The sequence below is a fragment of the Culex quinquefasciatus genome, chromosome 2 (assembly GCF_015732765.1).
Source record: "Culex quinquefasciatus strain JHB chromosome 2, VPISU_Cqui_1.0_pri_paternal, whole genome shotgun sequence".
NCBI lineage: Eukaryota > Metazoa > Arthropoda > Insecta > Diptera > Culicidae > Culex > Culex quinquefasciatus.
The window spans coordinates 215,504,187-215,525,785 of NC_051862.1; the positions used below are offsets into that span (position 1 = coordinate 215,504,187).

A 21,599-nucleotide genomic window follows, 5' to 3' on the forward strand; every position below is an offset into this window, starting at 1 on the left:
TATTGTTTACATTGCGTGCTCTCGTTTTTGAATATTCAAGGTCAAACATTAAAACGCGTTTTTCTCAGAACGTCAAAATGGCGGGTGCGACAAGATAGCACGACGACGTCGACCAGTTGTTTTGGGCCGAGCCGGGATTTGAACCCCGATCTACCGCTTAAGAGGCGGAAGCGTTACCACTGGGCTACGTGGCTCGGTCAATTTGTTGCAAATGGTCAAATTGAATTCAGCTTGTCAAATCTGATACAAAACGCAAGGAAATTATAAAGGTCCTATAAACCTCGGATTAGTTTTCAAAAGGACGTAAGAGCCATTGGTTAACAAAGCCCTTTTTGCAGCGTTATTCGACCTACTTACGAAAAACCAATTTCATAAATGCTTGAAATTGTTCATCTTCATGTCCTTCACGTTCAGTAAAATATATGCATGTTGTTTCAGTTTGAAGTTAAACGAAAATCGGTGTCGGAAGTCAGGATGGCTCTTCCGGCTTTTTAAAAACTCACCCGAAAAACAAACTTTTAATTTTTGTTGTTGTTTTTGAATACCTCTGACTCAAAGCTGTTCTAAAAACACCCAAATAGCAAAAATCTAAAATTTTGTTTATAGGACCTTTCTTTTTTTTAAAACTAGAGTTGTTTATAACATCAATTCTCTGAGGTAATTTATTTGATTTTGCTTAACTTTGCTTTTTTTCTATTTTGGTTTATCTTAACTTTGGTATCGGTTTGGTTTCTCGTAAAAAAAAATCAATTACAAAAGCAAATGTTGGATTTATTTTAAATATTTAAACAATTGTTAGATTTTCTGATTTCCGGTTAAAAAATGTTTAAATTTTTCTAGACGCGCTAAAGACAACGTAATTTTAACATTTCTAGGAAAAAGCATTGTTATAAAAATACCAAAATCATGCAAATTATGAATTATTTATAGTTTATGCCATTTTAATTATGCAAGTGTAAACGAAAATATGAAATTGACTTATACTGGATTTGATGCGTGGAACATTTAAATAATGGAGTAAAGTACTTTTTGATTATATGAATAAACTAAATCTTCTTTTTAAAATTATTTTTATTGTTTAAAAAACCCTAAAGAATCATTCCAGTAATCCCACAACCTCTCAAAACAATTCGCAAAAAGTGAATCTCCCCCAAAAAAAAGGTACTCACAATCGCAAATTAATTCAATTAATCGCTTTTCACACACTGTAATCACTTTACCAGCCACACCGTCGTCATCGTCCTTGTCGTTCGATTGGTGGCGATTTTCTTTTATTGTGTTTTGTTGAGGTATTTTTTTGCTGCCTTCATCCGAACCCCTTCTCATGTTCTGTTCTGTTCTGTTGCATGTCGGTTTTTTTCCTCGTTTCGTTCACTGCTCTGGAAGGATACTCTCTGACAGAGTGATAAAGTGAGGCTAGGGTAAGGTGACCTATGTTTTGCTAAAAGTTAAATGTCAATCTTGAAATTTTAATTATCTGTTCAAAATTTTACAAATATTGAAGATTTTGAATTTTTTTTTCAAAAATTGCTACAGTTAGTCTGATTTTTTCTACCCAAATTTCCCGTCCACCAAAATCAACAAGTGTTACAACTTTTTTTTCTCTCTCTTCCCAAATTTTTGGCGCCTCTGTTTATCCGCCCAATCCACACTTTGATCCGGTGGCGAAACCAACAACATCCCTCCGAAAAAAAGAAGTGCAAGCATCCCCTTGAGTGTGGCCAATATTGCCCAGGGTCGGGTGGACCTTTTTTAACGCAGCGGAAAAAAAGCCCCCAACTTCCAACTCCCACGCGCGTGGATTCGCCGGGAAATCCTGGTGGGATATTTTGGTCTATTCAACCGGTGCGCACTGCCCTCCGCCGTGGGATGAGCTAATTGTTTCACTTTTTTTTTTCGGTTGGTCCCGTTTCGGATTTTCCAGCATCATTTGCATGGTGGTTGATAGATTTTTTTTGCTTGTCCGGTCCTCGGTCCTCGATCCAAACCACCGTGATGATGGTCACTTTGAGGGTTATGTTTTTGCGCCGCAGAGTGAAGCCGAACGAAAAAAAAAACGTGTCGTAATCTCCGCGCAACCCCTGCTCCACGTGGCCGCGAAGTTCTTGTTGCCATAGTTGTGTACAAAGTGGTCCCAAATGTATCTTCCTCACGGGGTTCCTGGGGACTGTGTTCCTTCTTGGCCAAGGTTGGTCGGTTTGGCTTGTTGGAAGTGAATCCTTGTAGGGGAAGGGGTCGTCCGTTTCCCGACACTGCTGTCCCTCTGATGGTGGTTGAATCTTTTTTCTACTTCTCTTGAGCATCTGCTTTTTTTTGGAAACGACCATAACAAACGGCGCCTGGATGGAGATCCGGTTGACCATGGGAAACACTGGACGTGGAGACGAGGAGTTGGTCAAAAAGAGGGATTGTGTTTTTGTGTGCAAAATCGGTTTTGGTGGTCAGATTGGCCAAAGAGAGGCGAAAAGGAGTAGATTTTAAAGGATTGTTCTAATTGAAGGAGACAGCTTCGTTCTGTTGTGGATACCAGAGTCATTTATTTGGTGAGATTTTGAAAGAATTGATTTAACTCAATCAAATAAAAAACTTAAGATACGTTCTTTAAACTCTTTAAACAGAACACTGAATCGACTTTACATAATCATAAACAAAAGAAAATATTTTTTTAAATCAAAAATTTATAACTTTCGTCCAAATTCATTAAAGTTCTTACTATCAGCACATCTATCCACTTCCATTCAGTTTCGTTGAATGTAATCATCCCGCAGCATCCCTTCACGAGTTGCGAGCACATCACTCCGCCGCAGACATTCGAGACGCCGGGGAGGAAGAAATCTCGTTTGAGTTTCACAATGAAACCGCAAACTTTTCGCTATCCCACCGGAGAATAACAACTACGAATTTTCCGCTCTCCTCCCGGTAACCTCCTCATTTCCATTCCAACTTTCACCTATAATGATCAAAAAATGAGTTTAATTTTTACCCGTTGAAAATTCCACTTTTCAAATTATGGGTGGAGTGAAAAGTTTTTCTCCTCACCAAATGATATTTCCCTTTCGTGCTCAGAAAGGTTTATTTTCTTTCCTTCTTTCCCATCAAATTTTCCGAAAAGCGAAATTTCCACTTTTCGCTTCGACGAAAATTTTCTATGCCAGGCTGGGCTGCTGGCAAAGAAAGCATGGCTCTCATCTCTCGGTTGGCTGCTGCTGCTAGTTCGGTAACCATAGTTTCACGCTACTTGGATGGTGGATTTCAGTCTGCAGGAAAAAAAAACAGTGCCATTTTCTGAAGGGCTCCTTTTTTCCTATTATGGTACCCCCCAAACCTCTCTGGTGAAGTTGGGTGGGTTCTATCAAGCACGTCAACGAACAGTTTCGCCCGCTATGGAAACTCACTAGAAAAGTTAGTTTATTTTAAAATTGTTCAGCTGCTCTCCGCTCAAGCAAACGGATTTCCTTTCAACCTTCCCAAGGGGGCTCACACATCTTCTTTTTTTTGTGTTCTTTTTGGCGAGATGATGGTGATAAGTCTGAAGTAAAAAAGTAGATTGGAAAACTCTCTACGACAATGAGTTGAAACTCTTCAAAATTTCATCTTTTATGAAAACAGAAGTTGCCTAAAATTCTTGCTTAAATAATCATATTTAGCATGCTTGAAGTCGTTCGAAAATATCTCGATTTTTTTATAATTCAAATGGATAGTACAGCATTTTTTTTTGTTTCCGTGAAAGCAAAACATTTCGTCAATGCACAAGTTTTTAAAAGCTAATGATTGCAAAACAACTGAACAATTCATTTTATTATTTTTTCGTTCAAATGTTGCCATTATGGATTGTTATTTAATTTCTTTTTTATTTACTTTTTGTCGCCCTCCCGTCCCCCCTTAACTTTGGTCAGATATGTAGGACATGACCTTTAAGAATATTTGCAACGGCCGAATTTCAATTTAAATAAAAAAAAAGATTTTTTTTTGCTGTCTTTCAAACAAAACAGAGTTGCGATTTTAACATTCATTAAAAATAGTTTTTGCATAACACCTAGACTGCCCTTTTTCTAGAGCTAAGTAAATAAATATCCAGTTATTATTTTTGGTTCAGGAAAATTATGAGCGAAATCAAAAAATATATATCTAAATAGTTACTGCACTGTTGTATTTAATTTTTTCAATAAAAAGTTGTGAAAACCAAAATCTATGAACTGTCTAAAGATTTTAAGTTTTTGTACAGCAACAAAAAATAGATGTAAGCATTTTAAATGGGCGTAATATTCAATGTTTGGCCCTTTTAAATATTTTTTTCGAAAAGATCGGAAAATTTCACGAATGTTTCATGTTATAACATTGATAATCGGACCATTAGTTGCTGAGTTATCGACATTAGAAATTATTTTGGTGCGATTAAGAAAACTTCAATTTTCGTGTTTCTTTTTCTTAAAGCGGCTCTATCTCAGCAACCCGAGGTCCAATCTTCAATGTCTCTTAGACAATTTTATAGCAAATTTTCTGAACTTCTCAAAAAAATATTTTTAGAAATCGTCACTTATGGTCACTATTTTTAAAAATTGAAAAACTGCAAATATTTCGCTAAAATCAAACTTTTGGTGGCTATATCTTGAAAACGGAGCCCTTTATCAAAAAATCTGTTTAGTTCTTTTCGATTGCAAATTCAATTTTGCATTGAAAAATAATGACAAACTTGTTTTTGCATGAAACTTCGATTTTTTCCAAAATCATTATTGTTTCAAAAATTCATAACTCGGCGGCAGATTTTTTGACCATGTTTCTCTATGACTCAAAAGCTGCGGATTTTTGCCCCTAAAACATATCAAAAAATCTCGAAAATAAAAAAAATATGTATTTTGGGAAATTGAGTTTTAGTGAAAAAAAAGTTGATAAAAAAATCTGCAATTTTTTTTCCGTGTACCTATTTTTTCTCAAAAGTCCTCAACAATACCTACAACTTAGCCGAAGACACCAAATCAGAAAATTCACTCAAAAGTAACAGCTGTTTGAATATTTACATACCATTTTTGTATGGACAGCAGCCAAAATTGTATGGAGACTTGTATAGGTGAACCAATGACGCAAAATAGCTTATTTGGTCATAGAGAAGGCCCCCACAAAGTTTAAGTCAAATCAAAAAATACAAAAAATATAAATGATCGAAATCTGCCGATTTCGTAGAGAGTTGCTCAAATAAGCAAGTTTTGCCACTATTGAAAAAACAACTTCAATTAGTTGAACTTATAAAAAAAAAATTATAATAAAAATACAGTCATGCCGCATATGGAAGATGCAAAACCGAGGCGTGCAGAACTGAAGCACATGGCTTATGGGATTTTGGCTTTATGGGAGACATTGGCTATAATCGAATGAAAAACCATGCAAATATAAAAAAAATAACAGTGTTTTGGAATCGGGATGATGGCAGCCATGCATTGTAATTATAGTTCCATGAAAACTTTCATAAAAATACGTATTTTTCCTGTATTTTGAAAATGCAATATTTTACTCTAAAACACCTCAAAATATTTGTTATTGCAATATGCTGCCGCTCTAATCTAGTCCGTCCCATATGTAAAAACAGCAAGCCGAGAAAAAGGCAAGTCAATTTTGTCCCACCCACAAGGCTACGTGTTAGGAATTCACGAAAAAGTGAAATTTTCTACGGTTTTCTAGAATAAACTACTAAATTTTATATGTTTTTCTGAAAGTTCACATGATTTTGAACCAAACTGCATCATTAACTCAAAATTGACGAAATTACATATGGGACGGACTTGATTTTAGCGGCAGTATGGGTATCAAATGATCGTGTTTTTGTCATACATTTCGAATGCCATACATTTTTTTTTGAAAATACTGAACATTTTCACAATACTACGTAATTTCGAAAAAATACTCAAAATTTCAATTTTTGGCAATATTTGTATCACATGATTGCGATTTTTTCATACATGTCGATTGTATTTTTTTTTTTGAAAATACTCAAAATTTTTACAAAACTATGGATTTTTGAGAAAATACTAAAAAAATTAAGTTTCTCACAATATGGGTACCAAAAGATCGGTGTCAAAGGCAAACTTATGGGAAATCTGACGAGCTTTTCGGTAAAAATATTTACGAGACTGAAAAATCAAGTCTGTCATATAAATAAAGCACAAAATCACCAAAAAAAACCTATTTTTCTACATTTTTATTTTCAAACCGCTGTATTTTCCCAAGAATTGAACACAAGAGAATGGTCAATATGGAGATTTTTATGTAAAATTGTCTGGAGAATCGATTCCCACTATCGGTTTCCAAAAATTTTAACAGTTTTAGTAATTGATTTTTGTATTTTTTTTAGGAGAGACATACCATTCTACACTTTTCGTCAGTCTTTTTGTAACTTCTTAGGATATTTCCTCAAAAATTTGAACGAAAACAAAATCGTGACACCTTAAAATTCAACTTTTAAACTTGTATGTGTATTTTTCTTTGAGTGTATTTTTTTCAGATTTTCAGATGTCATTGACCACTTTTTGATACGATGCAACGGCAATTTTTAAATTGCAAAATACAAAAATATTTAAATATCTTACGCCCTTCTCAAATGTTACTTTCGAGTACAATTGGCACCATGTTCACAAAGATGGCTTATATAGGCCTAGGATAACATGTCTAAAAAGTTACATTGAAATCGGAGAGGGTCGGATACAAAAGTGCCAGAAAAATTCCTCATTTGAGCTGGAATTGCTGTATAACAACCTTTTTTGAAAATACTGAAAATGAGCATGAGCATGAGCATGAGCATGGTTGACTGCCAATGAGCTGCTACTCCGTTATTGACGGATCAGCTGAAGTTACACAATGAACCAACAGATGATTAGTGGGAGCTAATCATCCTCACTGTATAACCCCTGAAGATCTCTGCTTCAAGTCAATACCGGCGCCCCCCCAAGGAGATGCAGTTCAACAAAGGTAGGAATGTTAGTCCGATAGTTGAAGTTGCAGACTCATCAGACACAGAGTTTGTCGCTCTATACCTGTTGACACCGCATGAGACCGTTGAATCCACAGCATCTCCTTCAAGCATCACGGGAAGTGGGGGAATTGTGTTAGTAGGGGAAGGAAAGGGAAGGTCAGGATTCATCTTGGTAGATGATATGACCAGAAAGTGAAACCTAATCGTTGCCTTCCGAGCTACGACGCTATAAGAAGGACTTTTCACATCTTACCGCCGGCGTGCCATCCGAGCAACGATGCTATGGGAAGGACTTTCAAAATTAAATGTTATTGTATTTATCGATTTATTCGGCGACGTGCAATTTTAAATAGATCAGGAAACATAATCGTTGCCTTCCGAGCTACGACGCTATGAGAAGGACTTATCAATTCCTCAATCGCGATTTTTCACTTCTACCGCCGGCGTGCCATCCGAGCAACGATGCTATGGGAAGGACTTTCAAAATTAAATGTTATTGTATTTATCGATTTATTCGGCGACGTGCAATTTTAAATAGATCAGGGAAACATAATCGTTGCCTTCCGAGCTACGATGCTATGAGAAGGACTTATCAATTCCTCAATCGCGATTTTTCACTTCTACCGCCGGCGTGCCATCCGAGCAACGATGCTATGGGAAGGACTTTCAAAATTAAATGTTATTGTATTTATCGATTTATTCGGCGACGTGCAATTTTAAATAGATCAGGGAAACATAATCGTTGCCTTCCGAGCTACGACGCTATGAGAAGGACTTATCAATTCCTCAATCGCGATTTTTCACTTCTACCGCCGGCGTGCCATCCGAGCAACGATGCTATGGGAAGGACTTTCAAAATTAAATGTTATTGTATTTATCGATTTATTCGGCGACGTGCAATTTTAAATAGATCAGGGAAACATAATCGTTGCCTTCCGAGCAACGACGCTATGAGAAGGACTTATCAATTCCTCAATCGCGATTTTTCACTTCTACCGCCGTCGTGCCATCCGAGCAACGATGCTATGGGAAGGGCTTCCAAAACTAAAAGAAAGTGAATTTACACACGACGACGTGAATCCCTTTTTCAATGAAATCCAGAAATCTCCACCACTTTCTCGCGGATTCTCGCGCGCGACGTCACACACCGATCCCCCCGACGAACACCACACGACTAATGGCCCAACTTCCAAGGCCCTGACGCGAACTTCTTTTCAATGATTCCAGAATCTTCCACCACTTTCTCGCGGATTCTCGCGCGCGACGTCACACACCGATCCCCCCGACGAACACCACACGACTGATGGCCCAACTTCTAAGGCCTCGACGCGAACTTCTTTTCAATGATTCCAGAATCTTCCACCACTTTCTCGCGGATTCTCGCGCGCGACGTCACACACCGATCCCCCCGACGAACACCACACGACTAATGGCCCAACTTCCAAGGCCCTGACGCGAACTTCTTTTCAATGATTCCAGAATCTTCCACCACTTTCTCGCGGATTCTCGCGCGCGACGTCACACACCGATCCCCCCGACGAACACCACACGACTGATGGCCCAACTTCTAAGGCCTCGACGCGAACTTCTTTTCAATGATTCCAGAATCTTCCACCACTTTCTCGCGGATTCTCGCGCGCGACGTCACACACCGATCCCCCCGACGAACACCACACGACTAATGGCCCAACTTCCAAGGCCTCGACGCGAACTTCTTTTCAATGATTCCAGAATCTTCCACCACTTTCTCGCGGATTCTCGCGCGCGACGTCACACACCGATCCCCCCGACGAACACCACACGACTGATGGCCCAACTTCTAAGGCCTCGACGCGAACTTCTTTTCAATGATTCCAGAATCTTCCACCACTTTCTCGCGGATTCTCGCGCGCGACGTCACACACCGATCCCCCCGACGAACACCACACGACTAATGGCCCAACTTCCAAGGCCTCGACGCGAACTTCTTTTCAATGATTCCAGAATCTTCCACCACTTTCTCGCGGATTCTCGCGCGCGACGTCACACACCGATCCCCCCGACGAACACCACACGACTGATGGCCCAACTTCTAAGGCCTCGACGCGAACTTCTTTTCAATGATTCCAGAATCTTCCACCACTTTCTCGCGGATTCTCGCGCGCGACGTCACACACCGATCCCCCCGACGAACACCACACGACTAATGGCCCAACTTCCAAGGCCTCGACGCGAACTTCTTTTCAATGATTCCAGAATCTTCCACCACTTTCTCGCGGATTCTCGCGCGCGACGTCACACACCGATCCCCCCGACGAACACCACACGACTGATGGCCCAACTTCTAAGGCCTCGACGCGAACTTCTTTTCAATGATTCCAGAATCTTCCACCACTTTCTCGCGGATTCTCGCGCGCGACGTCACACACCGATCCCCCCGACGAACACCACACGACTAATGGCCCAACTTCCAAGGCCTCGACGCGAACTTCTTTTCAATGATTCCAGAATCTTCCACCACTTTCTCGCGGATTCTCGCGCGCGACGTCACACACCGATCCCCCCGACGAACACCACACGACTAATGGCCCAACTTCCAAGGCCTCGACGCGAACTTCTTTTCAATGATTCCAGAATCTTCCACCACTTTCTCGCGGATTCTCGCGCGCGACGTCACACACCGATCCCCCCGACGAACACCACACGACTAATGGCCCAACTTCCAAGGCCTCGACGCGAACTTCTTTTCAATGATTCCAGAATCTTCCACCACTTTCTCGCGGATTCTCGCGCGCGACGTCACACACCGATCCCCCCGACGAACACCACACGACTGATGGCCCAACTTCTAAGGCCTCGACGCGAACTTCTTTTCAATGATTCCAGAATCTTCCACCACTTTCTCGCGGATTCTCGCGCGCGACGTCACACACCGATCCCCCCGACGAACACCACACGACTAATGGCCCAACTTCCAAGGCCTCGACGCGAACTTCTTTTCAATGATTCCAGAATCTTCCACCACTTTCTCGCGGATTCTCGCGCGCGACGTCACACACCGATCCCCCCGACGAACACCACACGACTAATGGCCCAACTTCCAAGGCCTCGACGCGAACTTCTTTTCAATGATTCCAGAATCTTCCACCACTTTCTCGCGGATTCTCGCGCGCGACGTCACACACCGATCCCCCCGACGAACACCACACGACTGATGGCCCAACTTCTAAGGCCTCGACGCGAACTTCTTTTCAATGATTCCAGAATCTTCCACCACTTTCTCGCGGATTCTCGCGCGCGACGTCACACACCGATCCCCCCGACGAACACCACACGACTGATGGCCCAAATTCTAAGGCCTCGACGCGAACTTCTTTTCAATGATTCCAGAATCTTCCACCACTTTCTCGCGGATTCTCGCGCGCGACGTCACACACCGATCCCCCCGACGAACACCACACGACTCACCTTTTTTGAAAATACTGAAAATTTCACAAAACTACGTGTATACACTAGGGTGGGTACGGAATTTGAAAAGTTCTCAGATCAAGTTCTGGTGTGGTTCCCCTTGTAGGGCATACCCATAGGGACTCTCACGCCAAATTTCAGCTCATTTGGTTGAAAACTGGCTTGTCTCAAGCGAGTTCAAGTTTACATGGGATTTACTATGGGAAATTTTGAATTTTCGTTCATTCGCTCCTACAGGCCTGGGAAAAACACGTAGAAACTTCTAGGATGGCCAGAAATGAGCGGAATCGTCTGGAGAACAACTTTCCCTAAGAGACCAGGTCGATTCGTTCAACCCCCATCGAGCTCAACGGCAATACATCCGGGGTTTTCGGAACCAACGGTTTTCCCCAGAAAGCATCAAATTTTCCTAAGCATACTATGAATGCTTGATGAACAACGCGACGCCACATGTCAAACAGCTACCACGTGGACTAGCATCGCTTATGAAAAATGACTTTTTATTACTTTTTGAACTATAGAATTATCATTTATGGTGATCCTGTTACTATTTAGCTGTATTCTAAACCTCCAAATAAGAAAAAAACTTTTATGGTGCAAATTTTACAATCACGTGGTAGCTGTTTGACATGTGGCGTCGCGTTGTTCATCAAGCATTCATAGTATGCTTAGGAAAATTTGATGCTTTCTGGGGAAAACCGTTGGTTCCGAAAACCCCGGATGTATTGCCGTTGAGCTCGATGGGGGTTGAACGAATCGACCTGGTCTCTTAGGGAAAGTTGTTCTCCAGACGATTCCGCTCATTTCTGGCCATCCTAGAAGTTTCTACATGTTTTCCCCAGGCCTGTAGGAGCGAATGAACGAAAATTCAAAATTTCCCATAGTAAATCCCATGTAAACTTGAACTCGCTTGAGACAAGCCAGTTTTCAACCAAATGAGCTGAAATTTGGCGTGAGAGTCCCTATGGATATGCCCTACAAGGGGAACCACACCAGAACTTGATCTGAGAACTTTTCAAAATCCGTACCCACCCTAGTATACACTCACTGTTTATTTTCGAATTTATGTAGTTTCGTGAAAATTTTGAGTATTGAAAAAAATATACTATATTCGAAATAGTCCCAATCATTTGATACCCATATTGTATCTTTTTGAAAAAGCGTAGTTTTGTGTTTTTTTAAGTATTTTCAAAAAAAGTTGTTATTACATTCGAAATTTACAAAAACAAATACGATCATTTGATAGCCATTTTGTGAAAAAATGAAATTTTGAGTATTTTTTTTCAAAAATGCGTAGCTTTGAGAAAAAATTAAGAATTTAAAAAAAATGTACTATAACTTGCAAAATGTATGAAAAATCCCAATCGTTTGATATTCATATTGTAAAAAACAATAATGTTGATTTTTTTTTTCAAAAATACGTAGTTTTGTGAAATTTTTTAGTATTTTCAAAAAAAAATTACATTCGAAATGTATGAAAAATCCCGATTATTTGCAACCTATTTTGCGATAGTAATAATTGTGAGTACTTTTTGGAGAAATATAGCATTTTCAAAATGCAGGAAAACTACCTAATTTTTGTGAAAATTTTCATGTAATCATAAGTGCAATCGATAATTGGCATCTCCCGATTCCAAAACATATTAATATATAATGTAATTGGCATCTCCCGATTCCAAAACACTATAATTTTTTGATGTTAGTATGATTTTTCATACGATTATAGCGATGTAGCCAACATCCCGTAGTCGTGCTTATCCGAGGCAGTGCAAAACTGGGGCAAGACTGTATATATTTTTTTAATTTTTTATGTAAATATTTTTTTAAAATTTAAATAACATTCAATTTCTGTACCTCATTACAAATATTGCAAGCATCACAAAAAATGTAATCAAAAATTCAAAATTGTTTGAATTATATAATGAGAAAGTAAATGTAAATTAAAAAAAAAAATCATAACAATAACATCATAACGTCACCTCTATTCAAAAATTTTACGAACAATTAGTTAGCGTATAAACCTTCCTTGGGTTTATACGAACCCAACGCAACAAAGAACACCGACGTTCCGTATTAAACTGATTCGCGTTCGAACAAAACCATCGAAGTTTTTTTTTATATATATAAATTACAACTGTGCTACTTTCAAAAAATCAAAATTTCAATGAAATTATGAAGACATTGTTTTCCTAAATTATCACGTCTTTTTTTGATTTGAGGTCCAAACATTTAAAATTTGTCAAAAGATTCAAAATAAAAATTATTTATTATTTAAATTATAATTGTTTTAAGGGAGTCAAATTTTCTCAAGTTTTAAACTTTCCAGGAAACGGGAATCTTATTTTTAAAATCGCGGGAATACTCGGGATCCGGGATTTTTTTTTAAATGATCCTAAACCCCATTTTGTAAAGGTTATAAATCTTGTAATCATAACAATAGATGATTACCATTAACTGTTGATACTTTAGCCTACATTCTATACAGGGATATCATTTTATAAATAGCTGAAATGATTTTTTTTTTTGTAATTTGTAGTTTGTAATTTATTGGAAACGATAGCCTGTTACTTTGTATCAGGTTAAGGAAGGACGTTGAGATGATTAATTTAAATAAAAAATAAATAAATTGAGAAGTATGTGCTTTAGATGATTTGGGTTTGAAATTTACCTTCCCAAAAAAAACAGTTCTCAAAATCGTGAATTAAATTCACGAATGCGAGAACTACGAAGGAATATATTCAAGTTTATAGTGCAAATGCTCCATACACCATACATACAATATGAGAATTGATTTTTTCCTGTGTTAATAGTTTTTTTTTTTATATTCTATGCAAATAGAAAAAGTATTTTTGTTTTAAATATGAAGGGTTTGTTATCAACTTTCAACTGAATGTTAAAATTCTGTTTACAAAAATTTAAATTACAGTGGATAATTGAAAAAAAAAAAATTAATACGCTTTGCTTCCCAAAATGGCCAAAACCATTTCAAAACTTAAATCCTTTGAAAAAATATCTTCCAGTTCCCTTGGGACGTTAAATTCTATGTGGGACCGCCTTTTCTTCATTTTTAGAACTCCACGCGTTCACTTTGGCTAACGATGGTAATGGAAGTGAGAGATTTTCCCTTCTCTTCTTACATCCCATCCGAAAAAAACGCAAAAAAGGGTTCGAGACTATACGGGACGAAAAGCATAAAGTTTCGAAATTAAAAAGGGGGTGTTTTATGTGCTGCGAAGCACACACTCACACACACTTTTGCAGGAGAGAACAAATTTCTAAAAAAATAATCGACAGCAAAGTAGTGGAGGGAAAAAAAAGGTCCGGAAAAGCGACACTGAAAAGGTGCTTTCAGTGGCGAGGGAGAGAGAAAGGGAAGGTGGAGGTCGGAAAACTAGTTTTCTATTTTGAAATTAAAATAACAGGAATGCCATTCGCCGTGACCGGGATGCCATCCAAGTGTGCGCTTTGGTGAAAAGTTTTTCGAGAGGGTCGAAAATAGGGGAAAAAAAATCTCACTCCACCCGAGGGAGAGAGACCTCGAGAGCTGGTCGTTAGTGCGGGTTATTGTCTTTTAGTCGGACTCTTTTTTTCTCTATTTAGTTGTTATACGAGCAGAAAATAGCGCTGCAACGGAAAATGAGTTTTACGCTTTTGGGTGATAAAAAAACAGAGCTGAATCGGAAACCGGACATTGTCCATCTGGTCCCTGTCAGGGCGAGGTTTTTGTAGTTTCTAGTTTTAATTGGAATGAGACAATGAAATATTTACGATGGTTTTTGCTAGATTTGATCGTTTCGTTTTAAAAAATGTGCTGTTTTAAGCCGTTTTTAGAAGCTTAATTGATAATTTTGTTGATGTTTAAAACTTTGTGAGTATTTTACCAAACGCTCCAGTTTGTAGCAATGAAAAATGGCTAAACCAAACCTTTTGCCGATATTTCCATGGTTTAATTTATTCTGAATAGATCAAACAAGTTAATCTAAATACTGATAACAACATAACATCATCGGAGTTTGTTCTCAGCACGAACGCAATATCGATAATTAATAAAATTGAAAAAAAGGTCTAGCTTCGCGATATTGCATTGTTTAGTTCGACCACCACTCAAACAGCACGTCCACGCACAAACACAAAGTTTTCCACACCCACCAATGCATCGCGCCGAGGGATCAGAAACATTTCCGTGCATGTGTGTGTGTGTGTGTATGTGCGTATGTATGTGTGCCCTTGTATGAAGCCCTCTTCTGGCAGCGAGGAAAAATAGGCTCGCCATAAATTTTTCATCCAACGCATCCGATCCGCACCTTCCACCGTCCAGAAACACCTCGCAAGTCCAGTTTTATGTGCACTTTTGCACCACTGCAAAACTGCATCTCGTCGAGATCTATATAAAACTCCGAACAAAAACCCGCACACTCTTTTCGCTCTCCACTTTTCCCCCTCTTTTTTGTGAGGTCCCACAAGCGAATTCCTGACGCTTTTTGAAAAACGTAAAATAATTGATTTTTCTTCGCCCCTCGGCGACCCTCATCGAAATGATGCTGATGATTCGGAGGCGGTGGTGGAGAGGACGACATTTCAAACGAACGACCGCGAACGGTGCCTGAGGATCGCGTGGACATGTGCCGGTGCATTCGGGGACCCCTCGACGGTACCACCCACTCAGCCACTCACTGCACTTCTGCTGCTGCACTCACGCACCATGACCGACGTCGAGATCACCGCAGCAGCAGCAGGCTGTGGAAAACGCAGTGAAATCGGGTTCGTTTGAAAAAGAGCCACTTTTTCTCGTGTCAGCGGGGGATGGATTGGGGATTTTTTGTTCGGTTTTGATGAAACGGGAAAGGTTTTGTGCTCAGTTTGATTTTATTTGAATGTTTAAAAAAGTCGTTACATTTTATTAAGAATAAAATTGATTTTCATTTGAAAAAAAAAAAAACGACAGAAAGGAGTCAAGATATTTTCAATTAAATATTTTTAAAATAACATTATTCTTCTTTTGTTCAGTTTTTTTTCCATAAAATTGGGAGCAATTTTGCAGGAAAACTGTGAATTTTATGGAATATTCACAGCGATTTATTTTAAAAACTTTCAGATACAATATATTGTACGAATTATCTTTGGCACCTCTTTCCGAAAAAAATGATAAATCCAAGTAATTGAAGAATCTTAAATATTTTTTCTGTGTTTGAATTTCCAATACAAAATGCTCAAGTTTGATATAAAGTAACATAGAAATATTGATTTTGGATATCAGGAAAAAAATATATTAAGAGCGAGTTTTTCACCAATGTGTAACAGGTCGTATCGAGGTGCTCCGATTTGGATGAAACTTTCAGCGTTTTTTTGTCTATACATGAGATGAACTCATGCCAAATATGAGCTCTCTACGACAAAGGGAAGTGGGCTAAAAAGGGCTTGGAAGTTTGAGATCGAAAAAACATAAAAAATCTTAAAATTGCTCGCATTTCCGTAAAACTTCATCAATTCCAACTCTCTTAGATGCATTCGAAAGGTCTTTTGAAGCACTTCAAAATGTGCCATAGATATCCAGGATTGGTACGACTTTTTCTCTTAGCTTTTGCAAATTACTGTCAAAAATGGATTTTTTTTAAACCTTAATATCTTTTTGCGCATTCCCGCCTTATCCACTGAGCTTCTATCGGATGGTGAAGTAAAACGTCGGTCCCGGTTTCTCCTGTCTCGTCAGAGGCGCTGGAGCAGAAATCCCACGTTAGAGGAAGGCCATGCCCCGGGGGGCGTAGTGCCAATAGTTTCGTTTCGTATCTTTTTGCAACAACCTCCAACATGCACTACAAGCCTATGGTATTAACTTTTTGGCCAAACGCAGTTTTTCTCATAGTTTTTCGATTTTTCTAGAACAAACATTTTACAACGTTAGTTTTTGCTCTGTAGGCCAAGAAATCGGCACTTTTTGGTCTCAATTTTGTCATATTCGGAATCCTCGGACAATTTCACGTAAGTTAGAGGTATTGGAGTTGTAAATTAGATTGAAAAAAATTCCATTTAGAATTAATTTAAATATTTTTTAACAATTTGTTGGATTAGGAGTAAAACAGGTTTTCGCCTACTGGATACAGCATTTGACGTATTGATTACAGGGTAAATAAGATCTATTTCTTTTTTCATAAATGTTTTATTTAATTATTTTTTAAATCAAATTTTCTACTCCAATACTTCTAACTTACGTGAAATTGTCCGAGAATTCCGAATATGACAAAATTGAGACCAAAAAGTGCCGTCTCTTGGCCTACAGAGCAAAAATTTTTGTTCTAGAAAAATCGAAAAACCATGAGAAAAACTGCGCTTGGCCAAAAAGTTAACACCGTAGGCTTATAGTCCATGTAATTACCTATCTTTTGACCTATGGGAGTACGGGTGTTGGAGGCTGTTGCAAAAAGATATTAAGGTTTTAAAAAGAATCATTTTTGACAGTAATTTGCAAAAGCTAAGAGAAAAAGTCGTACCAATCCTGGATGTCTATGGCACATTTTGAAGTGCTTCAAAAGACCTTTCGAATGCATCTAAGAGAGTTGGAATTGATGAAGTTTTACGGAAATGCGAGCAATTTTAATTTTTTTTAGGTTTTTTGGACTTCAAACTTCAAAGCCCGTTTTAGCCCACTTCCCGTTGTCGTAGAGGGCTCATATTTGGCATGAGTTCATCTCATGTATAGACAAACAAACGCTGAAAGTTTCATCCAAATCGGAGCACCTCGATACGACCTCTAGAACAAACCGAGCAATATTTACAAATACTGCCTCTTAAGTAGTTACATACTTGTAGAAAATCAGAAAATGTATTTATTAAATCCACTTAAAAGATGATTTTCCATCACTCCTGAAAGTTTCATAAAGATATTTCATGAGTAAACTGCGACAGAGACGATTTAAGCTCAAAATTTTACCATGCGCAAAGCGAACTGTCAAACTTTGTGAGCGTTTTTTCTCTGAACTTCGAGTTGATTTAAGGGTGCCACGATATCTCTAGATGGGATGGACCACATTGGCTGAAATTTGGACTGAAGACTCGCAAGACATATCCCGTGTGCGAAGCACGATTTTAAGATTTTGCTTTTTAAAAAATACAAAAATCAAAGCTTACGATCATTTTATATGAAAAACATAAAAGTACAATGGTCAATATGGAGACTTTTATGTAAAATTGTCTGGAGAATCGACTCTCGTGTTCGGATTTAGAAAATATTGATGTTTAGAGCACTTTTGAAAAAAAAAACAGTTTCAGTAAATGATTTTTGTATTTTTTTAGGTGAGTTGCTCCATCCTGTATTTTTCGCGAGTCTTTTTGTAACATCTTAGGCTATTTTCCCAAAAATTTGAATGAAAAAAAAATCGTGGGCTCACCTTCAAAATTGACTTTTAAACTAAAAAATCAAAAAATCTCATAAAAGTTGAGTGTTTTTTTTCTTTCAGTGTATTTTTTTCGGAAAGTCCGTCAAATTTCCTACAAGTTTGTCTTTGACCACTTTTTGATACGATGCAACGGCTTCGAGATACAGCAATATTTAAATTACGAAATACAAAAATATTTAAAACACTTACGCCGTTCTCAAATGTCATTATCGAGTGTAACTGGCTCCATATACACAAAAATGGCTTATATAATCATAGGATAACATGTCTACAAAGTTTCATTGAAATCGGAGAGGGTCGGGTACAACCGATTCCCTATTTGACATGGAATTGCTCTTTTATCTTTTTTATTAAATAATCTTTTTGAAAATCGGCTTTCGTCATGCACACAACACCGATTTAACGAGTCTCCACCTTTGAGCCGTTTTGGTCAAAGCAGTGTTGAGATATCGTGTCACCCGTTTTTTGGAACTGCTAACTTCAAATAGCTATGTCTCGGCAACGATACAACTATGTGACCTTAAATTTAATAGATGGTAATGTGTATTTTATTGTCCTGATAAATATTTTTGATAAAGTTTGAATGTGTGCTCAAACCAATTTCTGACAATTTTGCCGATTTACATGTAAACAAAATTTTATAGATCAGTTTTTTCATTCGGACAAAAAATAAGTGAGGATTGAATTCCGTTTATTTACTAAAAAGTTGTTAAAAATATGAATGAATAAAATTATTTTTCGTTCAGATGTCTAATCGAAAAAAAAAAAACAAATAAAATTTCCTTTTCTGTTGTTGAAATATTTAATGCAAAAGAACAGTTTTAGTTACAGTTTAGAAGCATTTTTTTGTAAATTTATCAATGTAATCATTGTTGTAATCTCGCTTGAATAATAAAGATAAAACTGGAATATTAATGAACTGAAGTATAGGTACTTTTTTTATTCAATTATTGAATTTTGTTGTACAATCAAAAACTCATTTTACAGCATACATTATTATTTTTTTATCGAGCCATAATACCACTGCGACTTACAGTATGTAAAAAAAGCATTTACACCCCTTGGGCACTATGCACATTTTGTGATGAAACATGTAAAAAATTTAAAGTTTGACAGCAACCTAGTACTACGTTTTGTTCAGAAACTCATGCCAAACATTTTGCTACAAAAAGCTCATGAAAAGATGATTTCTATAAAAAGTTATACATCAAATACTATTACGAAAATAAAAAAGGTGCAAAAAAAGTTTGTACACCTTTCGAAAAATTAACATAAATAATATTATTTGTTGACAAATCACCATAAATCTAGTCTCCCAACTCCAAATAGGCATCTTTGACTGATTAAAAAAATAATTTGGATTGAATATAAAGTTTACTAACTACTTAGTATAAAAGTTTATATAACTCTGGAAATTCTATATAAAACTTATCTAAACTTAATTTTGTCAATATATTACCACAGAATTGCTAAATAAACTTTTTGGGGTGGGTATAACATCGTTCTGGGGGTCTTCATATCGATGGAATAGATTTTTCGTTGGAATTTCGTATCAACCCGGAATTACGTCGTCGGAAAATCCGCCGGCATCCAAACCTGTCCACGATTCACTAGTCAACCTATGTGGCATCGGAAAGGGCCTAAAATTTCCGATCTTTTGATACCCAAACATCTAGGTGTTCTATAAAACCCACGTTTTTAAATGTCAAAAATCAACGTCAATTTTAAAATTGTTTATTATTTTGTGATGTTCTTAAATGGGTTTTTAAAAAATTAAGAAGACAAATTAGTTCAGTCTCATTCATAAGTCATTTTTGACAAGAATAAGAATAATGCCGAAAAGTCGAGCTACCAAAAACAGGATAGCGCTGCAGTCTCATCAATACCTACAACATTGCCGAAGACACCAAATCGATCAGAACATTCCTTAAAAAGTTATAGATTTTCACCAAAATTGTATGGAGTACCGTAAACTGGTGTCAATCGGGATTCATGGGGTTAAGTGGGACAGCAGTTTTAACCATGTTGAAGCACAATATTTTGATTTTTCTGGTTGGTTTCGTTTAGAACAGACTCAGGCCAACACAATGTGTACATCCATTTCCAAATTTAAAGTGCTCTTAAAACTGCTGTTCCTATTCAGACTGTAGTCCCGATTCACCCCAGATTACGGTATGTAATTTTGGTCATAGGGAAGGACTCCACAAAGTTTGAACCATATCAAAAATCGATTTTCGGTTTTGGTGATGAATTGTTCTTATGGAATCCGGCCCTCTAAGGAGTACTTATGTCAAGTTGTCTTGATTAATGATTAATTTCCAAAGAAAAATGATAAAAAATGTGTTTCCAGAATGTTCGAATATTTGTGTAAACAATATTATTTCACCCTGAGTTTAAATTATCAATTTTCGCATAACAGGTGCAACACTGTTTTACTTTCTTTCAGATAAGACGTGATAACTTCAAATTAATAAAAAATGAAAAGAATAGTAAAATGTTTCAATTAAAATAGAAAGCTCAATCAAAATAGGTTATCATTCTAAAAATACCCAAAAATCTTAAAATTTAAGGAAGAGTTTATTTAAAATGGTAAATATGTCGAATTGAATGTTTTTTCCGCACAGGAAATTTTAAAAGCCTCTGTTGAATTGAAATAGTTTTTTCAACAGATTGTTTCAGTATTTTTTGACAATTTTAATATCGGTTTTACTACTTTTATTTATGGTCCACATGCGTCCCTGGATTCCTAAAAAAAGCCAAAATTACATCTAGCTTGTAACCAGGTCTGAAGCATCAAATTTTGAAGATTTTTTAAATCGATTTTATATTATTTTGGAAATGGTCCTTAACGGAGCCGTCAACCAGAGCTTTTGCACCAAGATTTTAGTATTTTGAAAACTACGGGAACTATCGGTATGATTTTCATTCATCCCGTAAATTACTGTCTACAAAACAATTTATTACAAATTGCAATCATTCCCAATACCTTGCAATTTACAACAAAGTTTGACTTTTTTTTACAATCAGATTGTTGCAGGTTTGGGTCGGTAAGTATGACAATATTGGAATTAGTAGACAACAACTTTCTTGGTTGTTGTGCATCCTTATGCTGCACTTATTTAGAATTCAAAATAAATATTTTGTTATTAGAAGACTCATATTGATGATTACTGTAACATGTATTTCAAAACTTATGTTTAAGGAAAACCCTGATTTAATCGGGTAATATTTTTTCCATGAAAATAATAAATAGAATTAAATTCCTTGAAAGGTACATGATATCCTTAGGGGAAAACAGAATCATTCTTTTTGTCCATCATCATCATCGCTGCCGTCACCGACAGCGCCATCATCATCGTCATCGGAGGAAAAACGCATCAGTGCGTATATGCAGAAAAGTGCACACTTTTCAATGTTTCTGTGCAGCAGCCGCCCTCCCAAAAACCCACCCCCCCTCCCAGCCACTCACTCCCGCACTCTCACGCACTCTCGCGCGCGTCGTCGTCGGCCGTCGAGTTTTTCCGTCGATTTTTCCGGGCTTCGGCCACACACTTTTTCGCGCGCGCCACTCGCAGGTTCCGGGGTTTTTTCCCGATCTCCCCGGTCGATTCGTCGTCGTCGTCGTCGCTGGCGTCGGTGGCCATGTACAAAAACGAAACGCAAAAATAAGGGGGAAGTCCTGGATGCGTTCTGCAGGCAGATTGGGTGGCCAAGAGGAAAAAGAGTTACCCCACGCTCGTTTTGCCTTTCCCCGTGCGGGGACTCACTTCTCCTTGCAGGTGGGGGAGCTCAGG

The 21,599-nt window shown here is 37.8% G+C and overlaps 1 protein-coding gene across 4 annotated transcripts in view; it reads right to left on the reverse strand.

Annotated features, from left to right (window-relative positions):
- Positions 1–21,599, reverse strand: part of LOC6035990 (zinc finger protein 813) — a 106,674-nt gene that overhangs the window by 10,025 nt on the left and 75,050 nt on the right. The window lies entirely within an intron of this gene.